Source organism: Meles meles, chromosome 14 (assembly GCF_922984935.1).
Source record: "Meles meles chromosome 14, mMelMel3.1 paternal haplotype, whole genome shotgun sequence".
NCBI classification, from domain to species: domain Eukaryota; kingdom Metazoa; phylum Chordata; class Mammalia; order Carnivora; family Mustelidae; genus Meles; species Meles meles.
Window position 1 is genome coordinate 46,995,385 of NC_060079.1, and position 25,203 is coordinate 47,020,587.

A 25,203-nucleotide genomic window follows, 5' to 3' on the forward strand; every position below is an offset into this window, starting at 1 on the left:
CCCCTCTGTAACCCTCAGCTTGTTTCCTGGAATTGAGTCTCTCATAGTTTGTCTCCCTCTCTGATTTTTTCCCACTCAGCTTTCCCTCCCTTACTCTATGGCGCTATGGTCCTCTGCGGAAGGGGCACTTGCACCCCAATGTTCACAACAGCAATGTCCACCATAGCTGAACTGTGGAAGAAGCTGAGATACATTAATTCCTTTTTCTCATGTTTTCACCTAAATTATTTTGCTAATATATATTTTGCATTAATTTACTTTAGTAAGTGCTATTTTCAAACTCTTTTCTCTTGTTTATCTGAATTCTTTGTATTTAGCTGTTAAAGAGATTTTTGATAGTTATAACCTCCTAGGTCATCAATTTTTTTATTTTAGCATTATTAAATGTATGACACTATTTACTGACTTCCATTACGACTTATACTTCACTCCATGCCCTTTAACCTCTTCTCTACCTTTTTATTTTTTCTTGTTATTGTCTACTGGACAATGGTTCTGTTTTGGATGGATCTGTTTTCCAGTTCATTAATTGGTTCTTTAACTGTGTCATATGGTGTGTTAAAACTGTCCTATGAAGGTTTGATTATTTTTAATTTTCACTGCTATATTACCTAAATGTCCCTGGACCCTGTACATATCTTTAATTTTGATTTTAGTTTTTTACACTTAGTAAATTTAGTTAAAAATTTTTAACTTAGTAAATTCAGTTTAAATTTTTATATTTGTGTCCAACAATTCCAACCTCCTAATATACTCTATTGGTGTACTAGTATAATACACTGTATATCTCTGCTCTGTCTTCCCTCTAATATTTCTCTCCCATTTTTCTATCCACCTGTTCCCCCCTGTGCTTGCTATATTTTACAGACTTTCATGACGTATTATGTTTGAGATACCTTTGAGGGCTGGGATAAAGACAGTGTCTTCAAGAGACTATTTGGATATGCTTCTGGTAAACTCATAGCAATACATATTTAGTCTATAACTTATAGCATGAAGTTTATGGGACACTACTGGTGCAAACTTGAACTGCAAATCAGTGTGAATGCCAAAAGTATTTGATATGTCTCAGAAACAGTTTTCCTTCTTCCTTTCACATACAGTAACAAAGAATCTAAGTGTGAGAAGAATTCTAGCTGCAAAGGGGCTCAACAATATGGGATATTCTCACTATAGGTATATGAGAATGTATGTCTTTGCTTAAACAAGTATTGCACAATTTTCTAGAAGTAGTCCCTAGCACTAGGCTCCTGATATGTTGGAATGGTCAGTCATTTGTCCTTCATTAGATAAGCAATTATTTTATAATTTTACTTTCTTTCTCTATTCTCATTCCTTTCCCACTATTATAATCTGGATATTCATTGTAGATCTCTATGATATATAGCATTGCTTCTGAAAAGTAATTCACATCACAGTAGAGAGCTATTATTCATAAAATGCACTTTTTCTAGCATATACTTTATTAGTAAAAGCAATTTGGTTTTACTTTAGAATGCTGGTATGGTTTTTGAAAATCAAGTAATAGCATGAGCAATGTGACAACACACTGAGATGTTCTAATACTTTCGAGCAGAATGTGGAATATGCTATAAATTAGTAACTTATAAATGACCTTATTCCTCTTATGTCAAGGAAAATGTACACATGTTGCTGGGGACAAAAGTATAAGGTGAGAAGAAAAAGCTATTAATATTGTAATTATCATTATTCCTAAATACATTCTATAAATATTTGCCTTCTTGCCAGGATACAATGGGCTTTGCTGGTATTGATGTTCTAGTATTAAAACAAGGAATACATTTTACTAGAGATTGGTTTTGAGATAGCAACTTGGCCATCCTCAAGTCTTCATGATACAAGGGCTAAGAGGAAAACAACAACAACAATAACAACAAAACAGAAATGCTGTGATGATTGGAGTAATTGGCTCAAACTTAGACATGGAGGTAGGGATACTACCATATAGTGAACACCACCTAGAGGAGTACTGATGAACTTTGAGGAGGCCCTTTGGTTACCTTCTTATATTCTAATGTAGTTGGGGATGACCTTAGTGATTTCGGGAAAGCATAACTGATGCTGGAGGATCTACTTCCAAGGGTATTTTTTAAGTTTATGTGCCTGGTATCTTGATGCCGGTGAGTGAAGGGCTTGGCTCACATAAGTCTGATGTTCAGAGATGTAAACATAGACTCTCTAGCCTGACAGTCTCTGCATAGCTGGGACAATACTCAGCTAAATTTTACAACGAATAAAATGGAAAGCATATGATGTTTTATGATCTAGCCTTAAAGTCACATAGCATTGCCTCTACTGTATTCTATTTGTCAAAGCAGGCATAAGATCGCCCCAAATCAAGGCAAAGAAATGTAGTCCCAATTTCTTACTAGGAAATGTATCACAGAATGTTTGGTCATTTAAACCCACTTTCTGTCCACAATTTGTCTCCTGTCTCCTACATATAAAATAAATTTCTCCTTCCCAGGATGCTCCAAAAGTCCAACCTTTTATGACATCAGCTTAGGCTCATGATTAAGAATCTCTTTATTTCGATCAGGTCAGAACGTATAAGAGACTGCTAAGATTTTATTCTTCATGTATAATCACTGTCAATCAGGAAACCAACAAACTAAACAGACAATTAAGTTTCCTCCTTGTAATTAACATAAAATGGAAGAAAAGACATTGTTTAACTACAATAGTCACCCCACTCAACATGGAAAGACAGAAAGCACATAGAAGTCACCAGTCCTAGCCAATCTGCCACCAAGTCAAGCAGATATATCCAGTTTCTTGATTAGGCCCCAGTCCTGCTTCCTGGGTATGAATCTCTGTGACTTTTGGTTCTATCTTTTGGTTTCATGGTTCCACCAGTCATTCTTCCTTTTCCATAATAAATAGGCCATTGTCTGTAGCTAAATAATTTTCTAACCCTTCTTTTTGCCCACTGAGGCTGAGAGTCTAATGGAATGTTCTTAAAGAGCACTTTGTGCCTATAGTCCATGTCATTATAATTTCTAAAATTTGAGTTTCTTATGAAACTGTTTGTAATTCAATCCATTTAACAAAAGCTATAGCCACAAATCTTGAAATTCACTTTTCTTTGCCTTAACTCTGTCTGAGTTTGCTAAGAGAATACGAGATTCTGAAAAATTCTACTGCTTAAGAGAGAGTAACTATGAAACACTTTTTTTTTTTCCTACTTGAAAAATTCTAGGAGGCACCGGCTTAAGTCTTTTTTCACTTTAACAGCATTTTGAAAACTCTAGCATATTCTACCTTGAATAGCCAAAGCAATCTTGAGAAAGAAAAACAAAGTCAGAAGCATCATGCTTTCTGATTTCTACTATATTACAAAGCTGTAGTAATCAAAACGGTAATGTACTGGCATAAAGAAAGACGCACAGATCAATAGAATAGAACAGAGCCCAGGAATAAGCTCATATATATATATATGGTTCAAATAATTTATGACGAAGGAGCTAAGAATATACAATGGGTAAAGGACAGTCTGTTCAATATGGTATTGGGAAAACCAAACAGCTGCACACACACAAAAATGAAAATAGACCATCACCCTACACCATAAACAAAAATTAACTCAAAATGGATTAAAGATTTGAATGTAAGACTCTAAATCATAAAAGTCTTAAAAGGAAACATAGGCAGTAGGTTCCTTGACATTGGCCTTGGAATGGTTTGTTTGTTTCTTTGTTTTTGCATTTGGCACCAAAAGCAAAAGCTACAAAAGCAAAATAAACAAGTGGGACCATATCAAAATAGGAAGCGTCTACACAATAAAGGATACCATCAGTAAAATAAAAAGTCAACCTACTAAATGGAAGAAAATATTTACAAATCATGTATCTTATAAGGAGTTAATACCCAAAATATATAAAGAACTCATACAACTCAATAGCAAAACAAACAAACAATTTGATTAATAAATGGGCAGAGGATCTGAACAGACATTTTTCTAAAGTTATACAGATGGCCAATAGGTACATGACAGATGTTCATCATTATTGATCATCAGGGAAATGCAAATTAAAACAATGCCGTATCACATCATACCTGTTTGAATGGCTATTAACAAAAGCAAAAACAAAACAAAACAAAACAAAAAGTGTTGGTGGGATATGAAGAAAAGGGAATCCTTGCACACTGTTGGTGGGAATGTAAACTGGTATAGCCATTATGGGAAACAGTATGGAGGGTCCTCAAAAATTAAAAATAGAAGTACCATGTGATACAGCAATTCCACTTCAGGGTATTATCCAAGGGAAATGAGAACACTAACTCCAAAAGATACATGTACTCCCATGTTTATGCAGCATTATTTACAATAGCCAAGACACAAAAGTAATTTAAGTGTCCACTTATAAATAAATGGATAAAGAAGGTGTGGTATATATATACACAACAGAGTATTATTCAGACATAAAAAGAAGGAAATCTTGCTACTTGCCACAACATGAGTGAACGAGGAGGTTATTATGCCAAGGGAAGTAAGTCAAACAGAGAAAGACAAATACCACATCACTTATTTGTGGAATCTAAAAAGAGGTGGGTGGTGGATAGTGAGCAAAATGGATGAGGGTAATCAAAAGGTACGAACTGCCAGATATAAAATAAATAAGTCTTAGGGATATAATAATATACAGTGTGGTGACTACAGATAGTAATGCTGTATTATATGTTTGAAAGTTGTTAAGACAGTAGATTTTAAAGTCCTCATTGCAAGAAAAGAAAGTTCTTGTGTGGTGATGGATGTTAACTAGACTTATGATGGTGATGATCTTGCAATACATAAATACTGAATAATTACATTGAACACATGAAACTAATGTTACATGTTAATTATATTTGAATTAAAAACAACCTCCCCCCGCAAAAAACCCCCAACTCTACCACATTCTGTCGCCACATGGTTACAAACCTGAATTCATTTATTTTATATTTTTGTTATGGAGTATGTCACATCCAAGTTACAAATTTAGTTCCAATTTATTGTTGCCACACAACAAACAACTGCAACCTTAGTGGTGTAAAACAGAAAACATTTAATAATCATTTTGGATTCTGTGAGACAGGAACTTAGGGCACAGAGAGAATGTCGGCTCTGCTTCATGTCTTATAATGAAGCTAAGAAGACCTATGTGGGGGCGCCTGGGTGGGTTAAAGCCTCAGTGGGTTAAAGTGGTTTAAAGCCTCTGCCTTCTACTCGGGTCATGATCCCAGGGTCCTGGGATCCAGCCCCATGTAGGGCTCTCTGCTCAGCAGGGAATCTGCTTCTCTTCCTCTCTCTGCCCGCCTCTCTGCCTACTTGTGATCTCTGTCTGTCAAATAAATAAAATCTTAAAAAGGAAGAAGAAGAAGAAGAAGAAGAAGAAGAAGAAGAAGAAGAAGAAGAAGAAGAAGAAGAAGAAGAAGGAGAAGAAGAAGAAGGAGGAGAAGGAGAAGGAGAAGGAGAAGAAGAAGAAGAAGAAGACGACGACGACAACGACGACGACGACTTATGTGGAATGGCCAGTGGTAACTTGATTTGTATGGTAATCGGTGAAATGGTGCTGGAATATCCATTTCCCAGATAGTTTCTTTATTGTTAAGATTGAGACATTTACAGAATTGGATAGAATCTGGGTTAGCTAGGATTATTGACAGGGAGTTTACATATAATATCTTCAGAATGGCAGTAGTAGAATAGTTGAATATCTTTCCTAATGGCTCCAAGTTCTGGCAAACAATGTAGAATCTGCATGCCCTTTTAGACTTCAAAGTCATTTCTGAAGTTTGCTGTGAGTCAAAGCAGTGGCAAACTCATTCATGTTCAAGAATGTTTCAAAAAATTAGTGGTCAAGTTTTAAAACTACCATGTTGGAAGTTTTATTTTTAGGTGTGAAGTGCAGTGGTTCTCCATCTGTAGAGAACTCTAATATAAATTTTGGTACTGAGAGTGGTTCTACAGGTACTGAATTTTTAAATTCAACCTGAACTGTTTTTGAAGTTTCTGGAATTGACTAACATGATTAGATTTAAAGACAGTAGTGATTAGTTTCAGTGTAAACAGAGTACGAGCATGAACTAGTCACAGAAATATGCAAAATACCTATATTGGATACTCCTAATCTACCACTTACAAGAAGCAAAGATGAGCTCAGGAGTCTGAATTCCCAGCTCAAGTAGCATAAAAAATGACCTAATGGCTTCTATGTGTGTCCTGAGGGAGACCCTTATCTCCTGAAGCTGCAGGACTGAGACTGCTGAAAATTAAATAGAGAATCTCATTCTGTGATTGGGTAATTACAGTGCAAGTTGAACTCTCAGCCTGGCAGGGATGTTTACTTTTGAAGTGAGGGTATTGACTGGGAAAATAATGGTATCTTGTAAATCAGGATGGTAACATATAGGAAGACCTGGATGAAGCTGGAGACATTAAGTCCCTAAATTCTGATGAGATTTGTCTGTCCATGGAAGAGGCCTCTGGATTTTCAGCTATGTTAGTCTTCCCACCTCCATCCTTATCACCCGAGGAAACTCCCATAGCCTCCCCTGAGGCAAGCAGCCATGGAAGACAATGTTGCTTCTTCTCCTGACACACTCCCAGAACTCTTCTTTCCTAGACCTATAAGGAGATGCAAGTGAGGCCCCTAAAAGTGAGGTACAGGGTGACCCATGCACAGATACATTACACTACAAAAGAATTATCTGAATTTCTAATTTATGTAGAGAAATACAAAAAATAAGTGTGGGAATGGATATTAAGAGGACCAGGCAAGGCTCCTGGGTGGCTCAGTTGATTAAGTGACTGCCTTTGGCTCAGGTCATGATCATGGAATCCTGGGATCGAGTCTCACATTGGGCTCCCCCTGCTCTGTGGGGAGCCTGCTTCTCCCTCTCCCTCTGCCTGCTGCTCCCTCTGCTTGTGCTCTGTCTCTCTCTGTCAAATAAATAACTAAAATCTTAAAAAAAAAAAGTACCAGACAACAGTGAAAGTCAGGTAAAATTAAATCATGCCAAATTTATGGATATGGACTCACTAAGCTGAGATCCTGCAACTAAGTTGCAGCTCAAGGAGTCAGAAACAGTTGTCACAGTTTAGCTGGTTGGTTGCCTGAAATGGGGGCCAAAAGTTTGCTACAGTGAGCAAACTGGAAATACCCAACCAGCCTTTGTTTAATATAGAAGAAGGGATTTAAAGCCTTAAGGAGATTGGGATGTTAGAGTGGATTTTTCATTTAAAACCTACTCACCCATATTAGGAGGGCCCTTTTGAAAACACAGCTCCCACCAATACTATGAAAAATAAATTTGAGATGAGAGCCCCAGCATTCTTGAAGGTCTTTGTGATTGCTTTTCTCTACAAGGCAGATCTTACAGTAGTAGGAACTATAGCCGCTCAACTGAGAAACTTAAGTGCAATGGGAGTAATTCTATTCCAGAGTGGTGGGGACTAAGTGTCAGCACTCAACCACCAAAGGAAAGTTGGACTGGTTACCCTAACATACAGAAGAGTTAAAACAGCAATCAGAAAAGTCAGATTCGTGTAGATCTATGACATTCACTAACTGATCTTGGTGAAGTAAGTATGAAACCGATTAAATTCTTATTTAATTTGTATAAACAGAACATTTCTAGGTCAAGTGAAGTCTAGCTTGAATCATAAAAAGAGAGTCATGATCCCTTGATCAATTCCCAGACTTGATCCAGTTTACAGAACCAGAACCTCTTAAATGAAAGAGAGGATGGATCCTCTTGAGGAATGACCCAGTACACTGCCCAAAATTTAAACTGTTAATCTTTTTCCTGGTCTCTCCCAAAGGGACCTACAATATTTTACCAGGGTAATTGTGCATTAGGGAAAAGGAAATGATTAAACCTTTGGGTGACTACTAGACAAACACTGGTTTTGAACTGACTCTTATTCTAAGAAACCAAAAACACAACTGTGGCTTACCAGTTAGAGTAAAGGCTTAAGGAGATCAGATGATCAGTTGATTTCACAGTGGGCCCAGAGACTTCAAATCCATCCTGTGGTGATTTCCTCAGTTCCCAAATGCAGTATTAAAAAGGTACACTATGGGCGCCTGGGTGGCTCAGTGGGTTAAGCCACTGCCTTCAGCTCAGGTCATGATCTCGGGGTCCTGGGATCGAGTTCCGCATCGGGCTCTCTACTCAGCAGGGAGCCTGCTTCCCTCTCTCTCACTGCCTGCCTCTCTATCTACTTGTGATCTCTCTCTGTCAAATAAATAAATAAAATCTTAAAAAAAAAAAAAAAGGTACACTATGCAGGTATCGGAAGGTCCACATATGTTCCCTGACCTATGAGTGAGGGCTACAGAGTGAAAAAGGTTAAGGGGAAGCCAACAGAACTGCCCTGCTTAGGAAAATGCAGAAGTAATACCACATGCATTCATGGAGGGACTGAAGAGATTAGTGTCATACCAAGGCCTTGAAGGATGCAGGGGTGGTGATTCACAACACTGTCCCAGTCAAATTCCCTATTTGGCCTGTGCAGAAAACAGATGGATCTTGAAAAATGGCAGTAGATTATCCTAAATTTAACCAGGTGATGACTCCAATGGCAGCTGGTGTACCAGATGTGTTTTTATTGTTGGAGCAAATTAACACATTCCTTGGTATCTGGTATTCAGTTATTGATCTAGAAAATGCTTCCTCCCGTCTTTTCCTGTCAATAAAACCAACCAGAATTGTTTGTTTTCAGTTGGCAAAGGCTATATACACCTTCATTGTCCTAGCTCAACAATATATCAACTCTCTAGCCCTATTTCATAATTTAGTTCACAGGAATCTCCATCGTCTTTTATTTCCACAAGATATAACACTGGTCCATTACACTGATTGCATTAGGCTGATTGAATCTATTGAGTAAGAAAATTCACAGGTCCCCACCTCAAGGAAATTTCTAGAGATCTACTGGTGTGGGGCCTGTCAAAATATCCCTTGTAGGAGGTGTAGACACCTCCTACAACTTAAAACAAACAAAAAAAAAACCCAAGAAAACAAAACAAAACAGCCACAGTGCCTATTAGGATTCTCTGAATTTTGGAAGCAACATATTCATCATTTGGGTGTGTTACTCTGACCTATTTACTGAAAGATCTAAAAAGCTGTTAGTTTTAAATGTGCCCAGAACAAGAGATGGTGGTACAACAGGTCTAAAGCTGATAAACAACCTGCTCTGTATCTTGGTCCATATGACCCATGAGATCCAAGAGTGTTTGAATTGTTAGTGGCAAATAGGAATGGTATTTGGAATCTTTGGCAGGCCAGTATAGGTGACTTGCAGAGCTGGTCCTTAGGATTTTAAAGCAAAACCATGATGACCATTGCAAATAACTCTCCTTTTAGAAAGGGTTCTTGACCTGCTATTGGGCCTTCGTAGAGACTGACCACTTGACCCTAGACCATAAAGTGGGGTGTGCACAGCAACACTCCATGGAGATGGTATATATGTGACCAGGAATAAGCAGGCCCTGAAAGCAGTAAGTTACATGAACAAGTGGCACAAATGCATATGATCCCTCCTTTTGCTACACTGCCTTCTTTCCCTGCCCGCATATATTGCCACATGAGGAACTTCCTATGATCAGTTGACAGGCAAAGAGAAGACTCAGATCTGGTTTACAGATGGTTCTACATGATTTACAGGCACCACTTGAAAGTGGACAACTGAAGTCCCTTTCTAGGACATCCCTGAAGGACAGTTGTGAAGGGTAATCCTATAATGGCAGGATTTGAGCAGTGCACCTGTTTACTTTCCTTAAAAGATAAATGACCAGATGTGCAAGTATATACTGATTAATGGGCTATGACCAATGTTGGCTGGATGATCAGGGACTTAGAAACATGACTGGAACTTTGGTGACAAATATCTGGGGAAGAAATATGTGGACTGACTTTTCTGAATAGGTAAGAAATATGAAAATATTTGTGCCCCCTGTGAATGCTCCACAAAAAATAATCTTAGCAGAGGAGGATTTTAATACTCAATTCACCCATTATGTGAATACCAATCAATCTTCTTCTCCAGTCAACCCCATCATCACCCAATGTTCATGGAAAAACAGGTTATGCATGGGCTCAGTAAAATGTTCTTCCACTCCTCAAGGCCAGTCTGGCTACAGCTACCCCTGGTCCCCAACTGGCCAACAGCAGAGACTAACGTTAAGTCCCTGATATGGCATTATTCCCCAGAATGATCAGTCAGTTACCTGATGGCAAGTTGATTACTTTGGACCACTTCCATCATGGAAAGAACAGACTTTTTTTCCTAGTGGAATAGACACTCTGAATATAGATTTGTCTTCCTTATACACAATGCTGCTGCCAAAACTAACATCCTGTCCATGTACTTACAGAATGTTTTATCTACTGTCAAGTTATTCCACACACTATTGTTTCTGATCAAGGAATTCACTTCACAGCAAAAAAAAAAAAAAAAAACAAAACAAAAACCAAAAACCAAAACAAAACTTGCAGCACTGGGTGCATATTCATGGAATCCAAAGTTCTTACTATCACTGTTCATGACCCTGAAGCAGATGGTTTGGAGGAATGACCTTCTGAAGATTTAGTTATAGCACCAAGTGGGTGGTGTTATCTCACAGGGTTAGGGCAAAGTTCTTCAGAAGGCTATATATGTTCTAAATCAGCATCTAAAACATGGTGCTGCTTGTCTCATAGCCAGAATTCATGGGTCCGGAAATCAAAGGAGGGTATGGGAGTTGTACCACCTATTATTACTATTTTTGTTTCCTATTCCCATTACCTTATCCTCTTAGCTCCAAATGGAGGAATGCTTCCACCAGGAGATCTAACAATGATTCTATAGAAGTGGAACTTAAGACTGCTGCCCAGGAACTTTAGACTCCTCATGCCTCTTAACTAAGTAAAGAAGGTAGCTACTGCACTGGCTGGGGTGATTGATCTTGTCTATCAATGAAGAAACTGAACTGCTACCGTGCAATGGAGCTAATGAAAAGTATGTCTGGAGTGCAGGAGATCCCTTAGGGTGTCTCTCAATGTTACTTTGTTCTGTGATTAAGGTAAATAGAAACCTATAATAACCTAAACTAGGCAGGACTACTAATGATCCAGATACTTGAGAAATGAAGTTTTGGGTCAACACGTGCAGGTAAAGAATCATGGCCAACTAAAGTGCTTGCTGAAGGCAAAGAAACTCCCAAAACCAATACCCCCCAAAAAACCCCCAAATCCCAGAATGTATAATGAAAATAAGGTAGTTACAACTACCAGTTAGAACCACATGACCAGTTATAGCAATGAAGACTGTAATTGCTATGAGCATTCCTCATTATTAAGTGTGCTTGTGTGTGAACTTGACTGGATGGCAGAATGCCCAAGTATCTGATTACTGATTAAACATTATTTCTGGGTGTATCTGGGAAGATAATTCTGGAAACACTTGAATCATCAGACTGAGTAAAAAGTATTGCCCTCCCTACTGTGGGTAGACATTTTCCAATCCAATGAGGATATGAATAGAACAAAATGGTGGCGATAGGAAGGATTCACTCTATCTGCCTGAATGCTTGAGCTGGGACATTGATATTCTCCCTTAAGTGCTCCTGTTTTTCAGAAATTCAGGCTTAGATGAGAATCAACACCATCAGTTCTCTGGTTTTCTAGACTTTGAACTGCATGTCCAGTTTTCCTGGGTCTCCAGCTTGTAGAAATTCTCCATAATCACATGAACCAGTATCTTATAATAGATCAGTCTTTCTTCCTCTGCCTCCCCACTCCCCAAACCTCTCTACTATTCCAACAGGTTCTGGTTTTGGTTTGTTCGTTTGTTTTGGGGTTTTTTTTTTTGAGAACCTTGATTAATCCACCAAGGAATGTTAAGTGCAAGGACCATAGACTTAGTTGATTCCCTCAATATAACTACAAATATGTGGTAAAGCCAGGGCATGACACTACATATTATTTTTATTTCTCTGTTATTTTCAGAATAGAAAGTTATGAAAAAGTAATGGGTTTTGGCTCAAATCAGTTTTTTTTTAAATCAGTTTGTTTTTTAACATGAAATTAACTTAACATGACTGAATTCACCATAAGTAAAAAAAAAAAAAAATGGTGAGAAAGAAAGCCTGAGGTAAACTTCTATCCATTATGCTTTTTTTGAGTATTTTTTTGGAAATAGCTAAACCTTTTTGAGAAGCTCTGTCTTTCTCTTGGCATCCTGAATTATATTTTGCTTGGTAAGTCTTTCCTCTAAGCATGCATTCTTCTCTACAAATAAACTAAATAACTCTCAAGAACAAAGTAACTATTTTGTTTATAACACTTTCTAACATTATCCACATGGGTTCATAAATGCTATTAATTCCATTAAGCAATTATATAAAATGTGAAGTTACTTCAAAACAATTCACCTGCTATTTATGTCTATTGCTGTGTGCATGCATGTATTCAAGTACAAAATCTTCACGCACTACTAAAAGACTTTGCGTTTACATTAAATGCTGAAAATTACATATTAAATCAAACTTTGGATATAAACTCAGCAAATGTAGTTTTTCAATTATTACCAATATTAAATAGACATTCCATAATAATCAGGATGAAACAAAACATCTACATCCATTTAGTATTTTAAAGACTTTTTCACAGATAAACTACAGAATAAATATATACAATTTTATGCTTTATAAAACATTCTTTTCCACTTATTTATTGGGTACAATCAGTGAATTGGGTGAAGTTTCATTAAAATGTGGAAAAACAATGCTCATTTCAGCAGTATACAGTTTGCCTCAGTTAACACAACACATAGAATGTGATATGTAACAGATGGTGGTATAAAAGCAAAGTAGTGTTTCCCTTTTGGTACTTTTATATTTATGTGCCTATTTATTGGGGGAAGAAAACAGCTAATCTGCTATTTTTTTAAGAGAAATGAAGTTTTAAGAGAAAATTTCTAAAGACAGGATTGCTATTTTGCATGTTATATTGAAGCTACTACAAAACTAGAAATAAAAATAAAATTTCTTAAATTCACAATCAGCAAAGTGGAAGAAATGGCAAGGGCATTTGTAAAATTTTGTCTGTGTTTGCAAAACCAGGCTTAAAAACTATTCTTCTTCAGTCTTTGCAATGAAGTTTGGTATATAATGAATGAACTGACCTACCTTTGTTTTTAACACTGAACAGTATCATGTCTAATTAACTGTGTGTGTATATATGTAAAAGAGGCTCCTTAACCCTGAAACAAATGAACTCAAATACACAAATAATACCACTGATTCTCTATCTTGTGTACAAATCTAATGCACTTACATTTATGTTTTTCTTATGTGATTTTCATAGCTGTTTCAGCTTATTTTCTTAAAGAAATTGAAGTTTAAAAAGTAATTTATCTAAATTTGCAGAGCAGATATGTAATAGTCCTGGTGTTATGCTTTACTACATAATTTTCAAAATTATGCCACAAAGTCAAAGTTGCAGAAGTCAACTTGGACTTCACATTTTGGCATCTTGTTATTTTTATGAGAATTCAGAAGGAATTAATTAGTCAAGCATGAACAGATGTAGATTTGTTATGACATTAATAAAGTTTGGACTTCAGGATCTCTTTATACTCCCTTACATAAAACCTTCTAAATTGGGCACACTTTTTCCAGATGATCTACCAGATTTTAATTCTATTATCCTTCAGAATGCCTGCTTGTAGGTTCTCCATGTTATTACATGGAGATGTAAGAATCTACTGTGCTTGTGTTTTAGAAGAATCTGTGACTATCTTGAAAAAAAAATAGGAAGAATGCAGTAATAACTATGGATTCTCTCACTCAGAATATTATACTTTGAATTCTTTTTCAAGTGGTTCTCAGACTTCAGTTCTATAGACCTTTTTCAAACTCTGACCTTGAATGTAAGAGACTTGAGAGCCAGGATGATGTGTTATTCATCATTTTACTCCAAGTACCTAGAACAACGTTCTCCAATAAATACCTTGATAAGCCAAAATGCCCCTCTTATTACAGATGTAGTTACTTCAGGCAAGGATAAAAAGAATAGTGTATTTAGGGCTCTACAGCTTTATGAGTGAATATAAACTCCTTAGAAACAGTAATTATTTCCAGCACTAATCACCTGAAAATGAAAGTTGTGCATCTTCTCAAATGTAGGATATGGGATCAATATGGGTGGGCTTTAGATAAAAGGGGAAGAAATGTTCTGCTTATCTTGATCATAGAATAAATTTCAAATTGAACACATGTCTACTTTATAGATGCTGACTAGGAATGAGAAAAGTGAAAACCTGAAGAGTAGGTTGCAACCTGGAGTTATAATTAATAGCTAAAATTACATGATGTCATGTTATTTTCTATATAAATTTCTACTAATCTGGATATATATATATGGCCTCCAGGTTTTACTGTACCATTCATTAGTACACATCCCCCCCATTTCTTTATTAATATAATACTAATGTAAGACCAATTTAATACTAATATTACTAATTTAATATAAACATGCACATATACTTTTTTTTGCACTAGACTTTTTTTTTTAAGATTTTATTTATTTATTTGTCAGAGAGAGAGAGAGAGAGCAAGCACAGACAGACAGAGTGGCAGGCAGAGGCAGAGGGAGAAGCAGGCTCCCTGAGCCCAATGTGGGACTCCATCCCAGAACACTGGGATCATGACCTGAGCCGAAGGCAGCATCCCAACCGACTGAGCCACCTAGGCATCCCTGCACTAGACTTTGTATCTACTGAGATTTTTATGCCTTCTAATTTGAGATTTTAGCATTATTAGACTTGCAGTAAAATAGCATTAAAAATCTGATTAAGTTTGTGAATTCAAAGAGCAAAACTTTTTTTTTTTTTTTTTTTTTTTTTGACAGAGAGAGACAGGAACACAAGCAGCAGGAGTGGGAGAAACAGGCTCCACATTGATCAAGGAGCCTGATTCGGGGCTTGATCCCAGGATTCTGGGATCAGGACCTGAGCTAAAGGAAGACACTTAATGACTGAGCCCCCCAGGCACACTGAGCAAAACATTTTTAATGGAAAAATCTCAAATATATTACTTGAAAAAATCTCTAGTCCATCAACTTTTTAAAAAGACAATTCAGAGAAGAACCCAGTCAACCATGCAAAAATTCATGAGGGCAGGGCAGGGAGAGTCAGAAGGATTAGAGCCTTAGTAGGATATCTAATATCATATACACAACATAGTTCTTATATTTTAAGGATCTAAAACATATTCAATTACTTTGGTGAGGTTGATAGGAACAACACTGAAATCAGAATCATATCACTAAATATATTAAAACATAAGGTATTATGTGACAAAGTAATGGTAGTTATTATAGCACTATTTAAAAATTATTCTATTGAGTACAATGTAGCAGATGCCATCTTATCATAACATTGTTGCCTGCTAGCACTAAGATAAAGTTTTTCCAGACTACAAAGCCTTATGTGAGCTGAACCTGACCAACCATATCCTTAGACTAAACACCTGAGCAAAACAAACCACATGCTTTCCCATCTTTGTACAAGATATTCTCTGTATAGCAAATCATTGCCTAATCTCAATGTGATGTGTTTTACTCACTGGTCATCCCCATGATGAAACTTCAGCATCAATATCTCCAGGGAAGTCTTTTATAACACCCATAGAGAAATAAACACTTCCACTGGACTATGAGTTCCATGTTGTCACGGTTATTTCTCTCTTCCTTTCACCTGGCACAAGGCAAAAGAAGAGTATCTCTCCTTACCTACTAATATGAACACTTTCCTTCTCTGTTTAGGACCCACCTCTTTCTAAGACGAATATTTATCCCTACAGGGGGAAAGACCTCTTTTTTTTAACTTTGCAGGTACAGCATACGGTATACATTAGTAAGTGATAAATCATAGCTTTTCCTTAATAAAACTAAAAATACATTATAAGAAATTGTTAAGAATTCTGAAGAATAACTTAAAATAATATTTCATGTCAACAATTAACTATGAATTAACCGAATAAACTAAATAGAAATTCTTCATGTTTTAGGGATATAGAGTATTTGTTGAGTCCACTTGTTCTTGTTTCCTTTTCCCAGTAGCTATTTTACCAAATTTTCTAACAAATATATTTGAATTTTAGAATTTTTATACAAGAATTGCGTTGTTTCTTTACTTTTTAAACTACTGGTGGGTAAGCACATTGCTAGATCAATTTATGAAAAACATTAAATTACATGGATTTGGTAAAGTTATGCAGAAGAGTTAACATAGTAAAGTTAAGCGGGGAAGAGAAGTGGCAGGTAAATCAAGGTCTAAAACCATATTCTTGTTCAAATCTAATTTCTGATACTTATTAACTTGTGACTTTAGACAACAACAAATTGAATTTTCCCACCTATAGAGGGGATAATAGTAGTCCCTTCCACTTAGGGTTGTTGGAGAAATTGAATGAAGTAAGAATTACATTATAAAAATTCACAATGCTTGGAACATAGTAGATAATCAATAAATATTAGCTATTATTCATTTTAATAATAAAGAGGTAGCTAGAATAATCAATAATATAGGATACAAACAAACAAACAAAAAAGAAAAACCCAACCAACCTTAATTTCCAGGCTCTCTAGTTGAGGATCCCAGGAAATACACAGTTATTAGGATTACAAATTGTAAGATGAAAAAAAATTGTAAGATGAAAGTCTATGTGAAAATTGGAGACTGAGATAGAAGGGTCCCACTAACGACCTTGGTGAGAAAAAACAATCAGCAGAATCACTGATCCATAAAGCATTGCTGCAAGGTAGCCTAAAGGAAATCTTTGAAAAGAGAAAATCAGCACAGAATAAAAAGGCACAGAATTATAGAAGCAATCGGGAGAAAACCATTTTGAGAAGTTTTGAATTGGTTTTTATTTTTACTTTCAAAGACATCTTGATGAAAGTTCTTTAAATGTATTCTGCAATTATTCTTTTAAGGTCTAAAGGAAAGAAAACAAATGGAATAGGTGCTGACTGCAAAAGGAATTCTATGAGATAGCACTAACTGAACTATAAAGAAAAGTATACTATTTCATATTAACAAATTTTATATCAAAGAGTATATAAAAAGCAATATGCTTTGTTATTGTGTCAATGACATATTAACATATTAACAGTAACAAAGTGATTTCTGGGGGGAAGGTTAATTGTCAATTTGTTTCATGCTTTAAAAATGTACTAACTTTTCACTGGTATTTGCTAAGGAATTTATTCAAAAAAACATTAATTTAAAAACAAAAAATGTTTGTGTTTTTATACACAAAATGATAGTGGACCAATGAACACATGCAGCTGCATACTGTATAAAAAGGAATATATTAAAACAATGTTATACCTGTAATACAACTGTAATTCCATTATCAATAACCCAAGTTCTGGGAATGGTTTTCATTGTTAATTGTTAAAATTGTTAAAATGTTAAAAGAGGTCCAAACCATTCTTCACTCAGATGTCTAAATCTTTTAATATAGTAGAGAAGTAAGATCCAGAATCCAGTAGTTTTGGTGAATCAGTAAAGAGACAGCCGAATTGTTTGGTTCAACACTGTAATAACCTCATTCTTAAATAATAGCTCTTACTATGTCTTGGTTTTCAGGCAGTACTGATACCTCTTTACCCTCTAACAGGTATCAAATTAGTATCTCATAATATCAGGTTGTTAGGAGTCATTTAATAAAAATATTATTTAATCTAGAAAAGTAATTTTGAACAAAAAAAAATAAACAAATTGGTAGCAAGTAGACAAATCAAGGTACAAAGTACAAACTAGTTTCAATTTCAAACCAAAAGAAGAGAGTTGGATTTTTAAAAACCTTTTATTTTGAACTGATATCAGAATTACAGAAAGATAAAAAATAATATGAGGTGTTCTTTTATATCCCTCATTCTGCTACTCAGAGGCAAAAGTTTGAAGAGAAACAGATTTACAACAATCTATGTATCTCTCCTAAGATATTTCTCACCTATCACAGGACAGATGGTAATTCATGTTTCCATTGAGAAACATGGCAGACCAACTAAACCAAATGACTAAGGTAAACATCTAAAATTCTTAAATACTATTTAAAAGATATGATTCCACGTAGAATTGTATTTATGTAATCTTAAAGTTTTGAGGGCATGTGTTGTGCTGAGCACTTGGTATTATATGCAACTAATGAATTGTTAAACACTACATCAAAAAATAATGATGTACTATATGTTGGCTAACTGAACATAATAATGAAAATAATAAAATAAATACTAAAAAAGAAAAAAATTAGGACATTTTACATTACACTGAGGGACTTTTTTGGTCTTTTGAAAAGCTGGAAGATCTGGCTGGAAGATCTAGTTTATAGTCTGGTGACTGACTTTTAAAGAAACTGCTGTGAGCCCAGTCCCCACCACATATGTTGCCTTATTTCAGAGCCACTTCACATTTTGCTTTACCTGCTTTGTTACATAGATATCTGATTCTTGCTCTCCAATGTATAGTATGTTATACCAACTTGAACCCCACTCCACTCTGCCCCCATTGTGTACGTACACATTTGTGCAAGTGTATCAAGATTATATACATATATATGTATAAATCTATACATACATATATTTACTTTAAGTTGGAGAAGGATAGGAGAAGAAATACAACAGACTTAATACTTAACTTCAGAAGAAATAGAATGGGACAGTGGGAAGACTAACTTTTTATTTCTATTTCTTCATATTGTTTGAATTATTAAAATGAGTATATATTACTATTTTTTCTTAAATTTATTTATTTGACAGAGAGAGATCACAAATAGGCAGAGAGGCAGGCAGAGAGAGAGAGAGAGGGAAGCAGGCTCCCTGCTGAGCAGAGAGCCTGATGCGGGACTCGATCCCAGGACCCCAGATCATGACCTGAGCCGAAGGCAGCGGCTTAACCCACTGAGCCACCCAGGCGCCCCTTACTTTTGAATTTAAAAGAAAATCACAAATTCTATTAAATAGAGGAAAAGAAGACAAAGATAAAGAAGCAAATTATCACTAGAATCAAGAAGCACGGCAATATACAGTCTACCAGGTTGTAAAGAATTCCACATAAACAGATACAGTTTTGTCAAATCTCAGCTATACAGTCAACATTAAAAACTCATACAGGAAAAAGGGAAAATTCTGGAGGCTAAGGAATTCAAATTCCTTCCTTTAAGAAATTTATAATCCATTGGGAGAATATAAAAAACAAATTAATAAAGAAATAAAACAAGACATGAAAAAGCAAACTAATAGATAAAAACATAGTTAAAATAGTAAAAAAATAATTTTCTAAATATGTCTAATATATATATCTAATACTTAAAAGTTTCCAGTTTTTTCAAGTCTATTTTTCAAGTCTGCAAATCTGTTAAGTCAACCTATGTTCACAATACAGTTAATAAATAAGGAGATAGGTATCATCATTCCCATATGTCAAATGAAAAATAAAAAAAGAGAGAAAGAAAAGGATGCCCAGAAAGGAATTTAACTCCTCATGTTTCAACCAAGCTGGAAGTAAAATTGTCCAATTTCTCTAGATTATTAACTCTCCCTTTCACTACAATGTTCTACCTTGGAAAGTATTTTAAAAGGTCAGGTAATGGTGTATACAATTTCATTTTCATAAGATGGAGATGGATCCTTACAAAAGTGATATGTGAACATCATTGTGAGTGGAATTATCTTCTGAAGTTATCTTCAGAACATTTTTGCTTAATGGCCGTCTGGCATTGGTCAGCCTTGTTAGACTCTTTTGAGGTTGATGAAAGTCTCAGATTTTCAGTTGATGTAATATAGATTTTTAGCCCCAGTTCCATATCTAATTAGTAGATCTGGGTTTGGAATAAAAATATGTGCATTTTTAAACCAAATTTCCAAGATTAAGAAAATTCGGATGTTTATATAAATGGAAAAACCTCTGTCTTGCTAAAATAAAAAGGAGAGAGGAGAGAGTTCATGCATGTTGAAAATGTGGAAAGAAAAAAGGATTCTGAATAGGTTTTGTTGTAAGAGAACAATGTGCAGACAAACTTGACTTGAGTGGAGAATGTAAGAGTTTAATCTGGACAAGGTTAAATGAGTGGATTTTAAAGTTGCTGTCAACTGGGCTCCATCTGGCCATGATTTTGCTGTTCTGAGAGTAGTTTCTCTTTCAACTCAAGGTCAGCATCAATGTAGTCTTAAAACATCAACGGGAGTAAATTTGATTCTGCAGTAGCCTGGGGCTATTGCTTGTATTTTCTCTGGTTCTATGTCTGTATCTGTTCCCAAATGCCCATTCAAATAATCATTCACATCATATATTAATAACAGAACTTGCAAGGTTAGACACAAAGTTTCCAATGAAAGTCTGAGAAAAAGGAATCTTAAATTTATTCTGTAAACTTTGGAATAAATAGAAGCTCTTTAATCAGTGCTTAGTATTTATGTTGCATTGTTTAGGTAAAATATTTTTGCAAAGTAGAGGGTCAGTTGAAGGAGGGAACTGATCAAAGTCTGGCTGAATAGGAAAAAAAATATTTAATAATCTCCATAAAATATGATATAGATGTGAACTAATTAAATGTGAATGGAATAAAAAAGGGATTGGTGAGGGTATTTAAGAAGGAAGACCTGAAAATACTTGAGAATGAATAAATAAGAATGTCATTGAGTTTAGTTTCCTAACAGAATCATGATGCTTGGGATGCCCGGGTGGCTCAGTTAAACAGCTGCCTTCAGGGGCGCCTGGGTGGCTCAGTGGGTTAAGCCGCTGCCTTTGGCTCAGGTCATGATCTCAGGGTTCTGGGATTGAGCCCCGCACCAGGCTCTCTGCTCGGCAGGGAGCCTGCTTCCCTTCCTCTCTCTCTGCCTGCCTCTCTGTCTACTCCTGATCTCTCTCTGTCAAATAAATAAATAAAATCTTAAAAAAAAAAAAACAAACAAAAAAAACAGCTGCCTTCAGCTCAGGTCATGATCCCAGGGTCTTGGGATTGAGTCCTGCATCAGGCTCCTTGCTCAGCCGGGAGCCTGCTTCTCCCTTTGCCTTCCACTCCCCCTGCTTGTGCTCATGCACACACATTCTCTCTCTCTCTGATAAATAAATAAAATCTTTGAAAAAAAATCACGATGCTTTTTTTTAAAGGATGTCTAGAGAACAAACAGATTTTCAGAAATACTGATGAATTTGCTTTTCAACATGTTGAAGAATTTAAGGTAAAAGGAAAATGAGATGGAGATTAAAATGATTTATAAACTTGAATGTTCAAAACTGACTATAAACTGAAGAAGTAAACTGAGAAATAAGAAGGACAAAAGTGGTTCTTTATATTTTGTATGAAACTATGTTGTGGTTTAAAAACACTTGCCGTCAAATTTTTAACATCCTCCCATTGAAAGGTGGAGTATATGGCCATCTCCTTGAATGTGGGCTGTTTTGTGAATGCTTTGACAAATAGAGTGCAACAGAACTGACGTTATGAGACTGCCAAGGCCACCTGGTTCTCTCAGGATGCTTTCTCTTCATAAATCCCCTCATACTGTCCCTCTAAAACACAGCCACCATGATGTGAGAAGTATAAGCCAATGAACAAGTCATATGTGGGCTCTCTCATTCTCAGTCACGGTGGAGCCTCCTACAGCCATTAGTGCAGGCTGTGAACATATCACAGACAAAGACATCTTGGAGGTAGATCCTCCAGTCATTGGAGTCTTTCCAATAGTAGTTCCCTTTCTGAATTCTTGGTACACAGAAACTGTGATTTTAATAAAAAAAACTGTTCTGCTTTACCCATTAAGATTAGGATGCTGCGTTACACAGTAATAGTAACCAGAGAAGCCTCTGTTAGTAACCCCCAGTCAGTTATATCTTCTTAACTAAGATCCACGTATTTATGACATGGACACAGCCTTACCTGCTAAGCCTTGGAAGGATTCCTGATCCACGGAATCCATAAACATTAGAAAACTTGTTTTTATACCACTAGATTGGGTAGTTTGTTATTCAGCAATTATAACTAAAACATAATCTTTTGAAAATGTGATGAAATTCATGGATGTCTTCCCCTACATTGCACTACACCCAAAATGTTGCTTATAACTATGAAGATTTCTCAAACTCCCTTATTTTTATCACAGTAATAAAAAACAATTAACATTAAACAGATGCTTTGGGAAAGCACATTCAAGAACAATTTATCCGAGGAAACTGATCTGTCTCTCATAACAAACTACTGAGGTAAGTACTCCCATTATGTTAATTTAACATATACATGTCACTGCCTAAAATTCTAAAAGATAGACTATCATTACTATTACTTCAAAATTACATATTGAGAAGCCTGAAGTGCAAAGAGAACAAGTGATTTTTCCAAATTTATGTGATTATTTAGTTATGGAGAAAGTGTATAAATTACACAATCTAGCTTGAGACTATGTGTTTAACCTCTATACTATGATGACTCTCAACTAATCCTGAAGAAAACACGTACCTAAGTAAGATGAAATACTTGGTTACAGATTGTCTTGAAACTAAATTTAAGTTTGTTAACTCCAATTCCATGAGTACTCATTGAGTCTGCCTCAACAAATGATTAATTAATAATTCTTCTACTTCTCTATGTTAATTGAACAGTAATTAAGTTAATTAAGATGTATTTTTCTAAAAATATAAGACTGAAAACTTCCACAAGAAGTATGTACATTAAACATAGCATGATACCAATCAGGGGTTATTAAATAAAAGTAAGTTAATTAAGGACATTAAACAGTTTCTAGGCATGGTGATCTGACCTAAAAATATACAGCCTTTTCCTGCTCTATTAGATTTGAATTGTGCCCTTGTAGATCTCTTCCTTTTGGAAAAAGCTAAAATATACTTGGAAGTAGAAAATTAGAACATCAGAAGATATTTATGATCTCACAGGAATGGCTTATTATTGAACTTGACTCACAGTGTTTTTATTATGGATTCTTTAACAAGAGAGAAGTATTTATCATGAAGGATGAATAATTATTTTTCAAGGTTGATATTCCTTTAACTGGGAGCAGGAGGGATACTTATGAACTGGGGAATGACAGAAAGGAAAGAGCAGGGTCAGCTAAATCAACTGATTCACATTCTGTTAACAGAGGGACAGCTGTTCATCTTAATCACGCTCATGCCCTCTTTTGCTGTGCTGTGTTTCACACTGTCATTCCCACAGTTCCCTTGGGCATGTGCTATCTTGTCTGCATCAACATACTACATCTGAGCTAAGAGTGTTTGCTATATAAGGCAATGAATATGACATTTGTTGTGTCCCAGTTCTTTTCCAAGCATCTTTAATATCATGTTGATTCTATTATTTGTGATCCTGTTCATTTTAATCATGCATATACTGATAACCTTTGAAAAATGACGTAATTCTTCTTTATTTAATGTCCTTTGTTGTCTCTCCTCTACTCAGTCTGTTTTGTGATACAGTCTTCAATTTAACCAATCCTTTATTTCTACAGTTAAACTTGGAAGATTTTTCCAACATTCTCCTGGTTAATGGCTTCCTTCTTGTTATCTTATTTATTCCATTAATTGACTTAGTCTTATTCATTTTTTGCCTCTTTAAGGAAGTGATAGAGAAACTGATTTCTGTTTCCTAAATGTTCCAGAAATGTGTCTTGTTTTTGGTCAAAGGACACATAAAGTCATATATTAAAAACAACAACAACAACAACAACAAAACCTGGCATCATAGGCAACTTTTCCAAATCTGATTTCTAGTAAGCTTCTTTTTTTAATGATATATATATATTTTTAAATTTAAATTCAATTTCCAACATACAGTACATTAGTTTTAGCTATAGTGTTCAATGACTCATCAGTTGCATATTAACACACAGTGCTCATCACAACACATGCTCTCCTTAATGCCCATCACCCAGTTACCCACATCTCCCCATCCACTTCCCCTTCCATGATCCCGTTTATTTCCCATAGTCAAGAGTCTTTCATGATTTGTCTCCCTCTCTGTTTTCTTCCCAGTTTTCCCTCCCTTTTCCTATGCTCCTCCATGCTATTTTTTATATTCCACATATGAGTGAAACCATATAATTGTCTTTCTCTGATTGACTTATTTCACTGAGCATAATACCCTCCAGTTGCATCCATGTTGATGTAAATGCTAGGTATTCATCTTTTCTTATGGTTGAGTAATATTCCATTGCATATACAAACCACATCTTTATCCATTCTTCTATCGGCTCCTTCCATGGTTTGGCTATTGTGGACATTGCTGCTATGAACATTAGGATTTAGGTCCCCTTTGGATCACTATATTTGTATCTTTGAGGTAAATACCTAGTAGTGCAATTGCTAGGTTGAAACATAGCTCTATTTTTAACTTCTTGAGGAATCTCTGTACTGTTTTCTAGAGTGACTGTACCATCTTGCATTTCCACCAACAATGTAAGAAAGTTCCCCTTTCTTCACATTCTTGCCAACATTGTTGTTTCCTTCTTGTTAATTTTAGCCATTCTAACTGGTGTAAGATGGTATCTCATTGTGGTTTTGATTTGTATTTCCCTGATGACAACCGTTGTGGAGCATTTCTTCTCTAGTAAGCTTCTAAGTCTCTTCCTACTTCTACATTTTTAGTTTTATTCTTTTCATCTTTATATTATATTGATTTTATTATTGGTTATTTCACTACAAAGTGGACAATAATAATTCTCCATGATCTAGTTTAAATTTTTTAAGTATTTTGTTTATGTGAGAGAGAGAGCAAGAGAGAGTGTGTATGTGTGTGTGTTGGGAGGGGGGGTTCAGATGGGGAGGAAGAGAAAGGGAGAAAATTCCCAAGTGTATTCCAAGCTCAATAGAGCTGGACATGGGGCTCAATCTCACAACCCTGAGATCACAACCTGAGCTAAAACCGAGAGTCAGACACTTAAGCAACTGAGCAACCCAGGCATCCCATCTAGTCTTTATTTTTTAAACTTGGGTTGCATATATTTCTAATTCCACTGTTCTTTATTTTATTTTTTAAAGATTTTATTTACTTGAGAGAGAGAGAGAGTGCACGCACAAGTGGGGCAGGGGGAAGCTAGGGAGAGGAGGAAGCAGACCCTTGGATGAGCAGGGAGCCCAATGCAGGGCTCAATTCCTGGACCCTGGGATCATTACCTGAGTCAAAGGCAGAC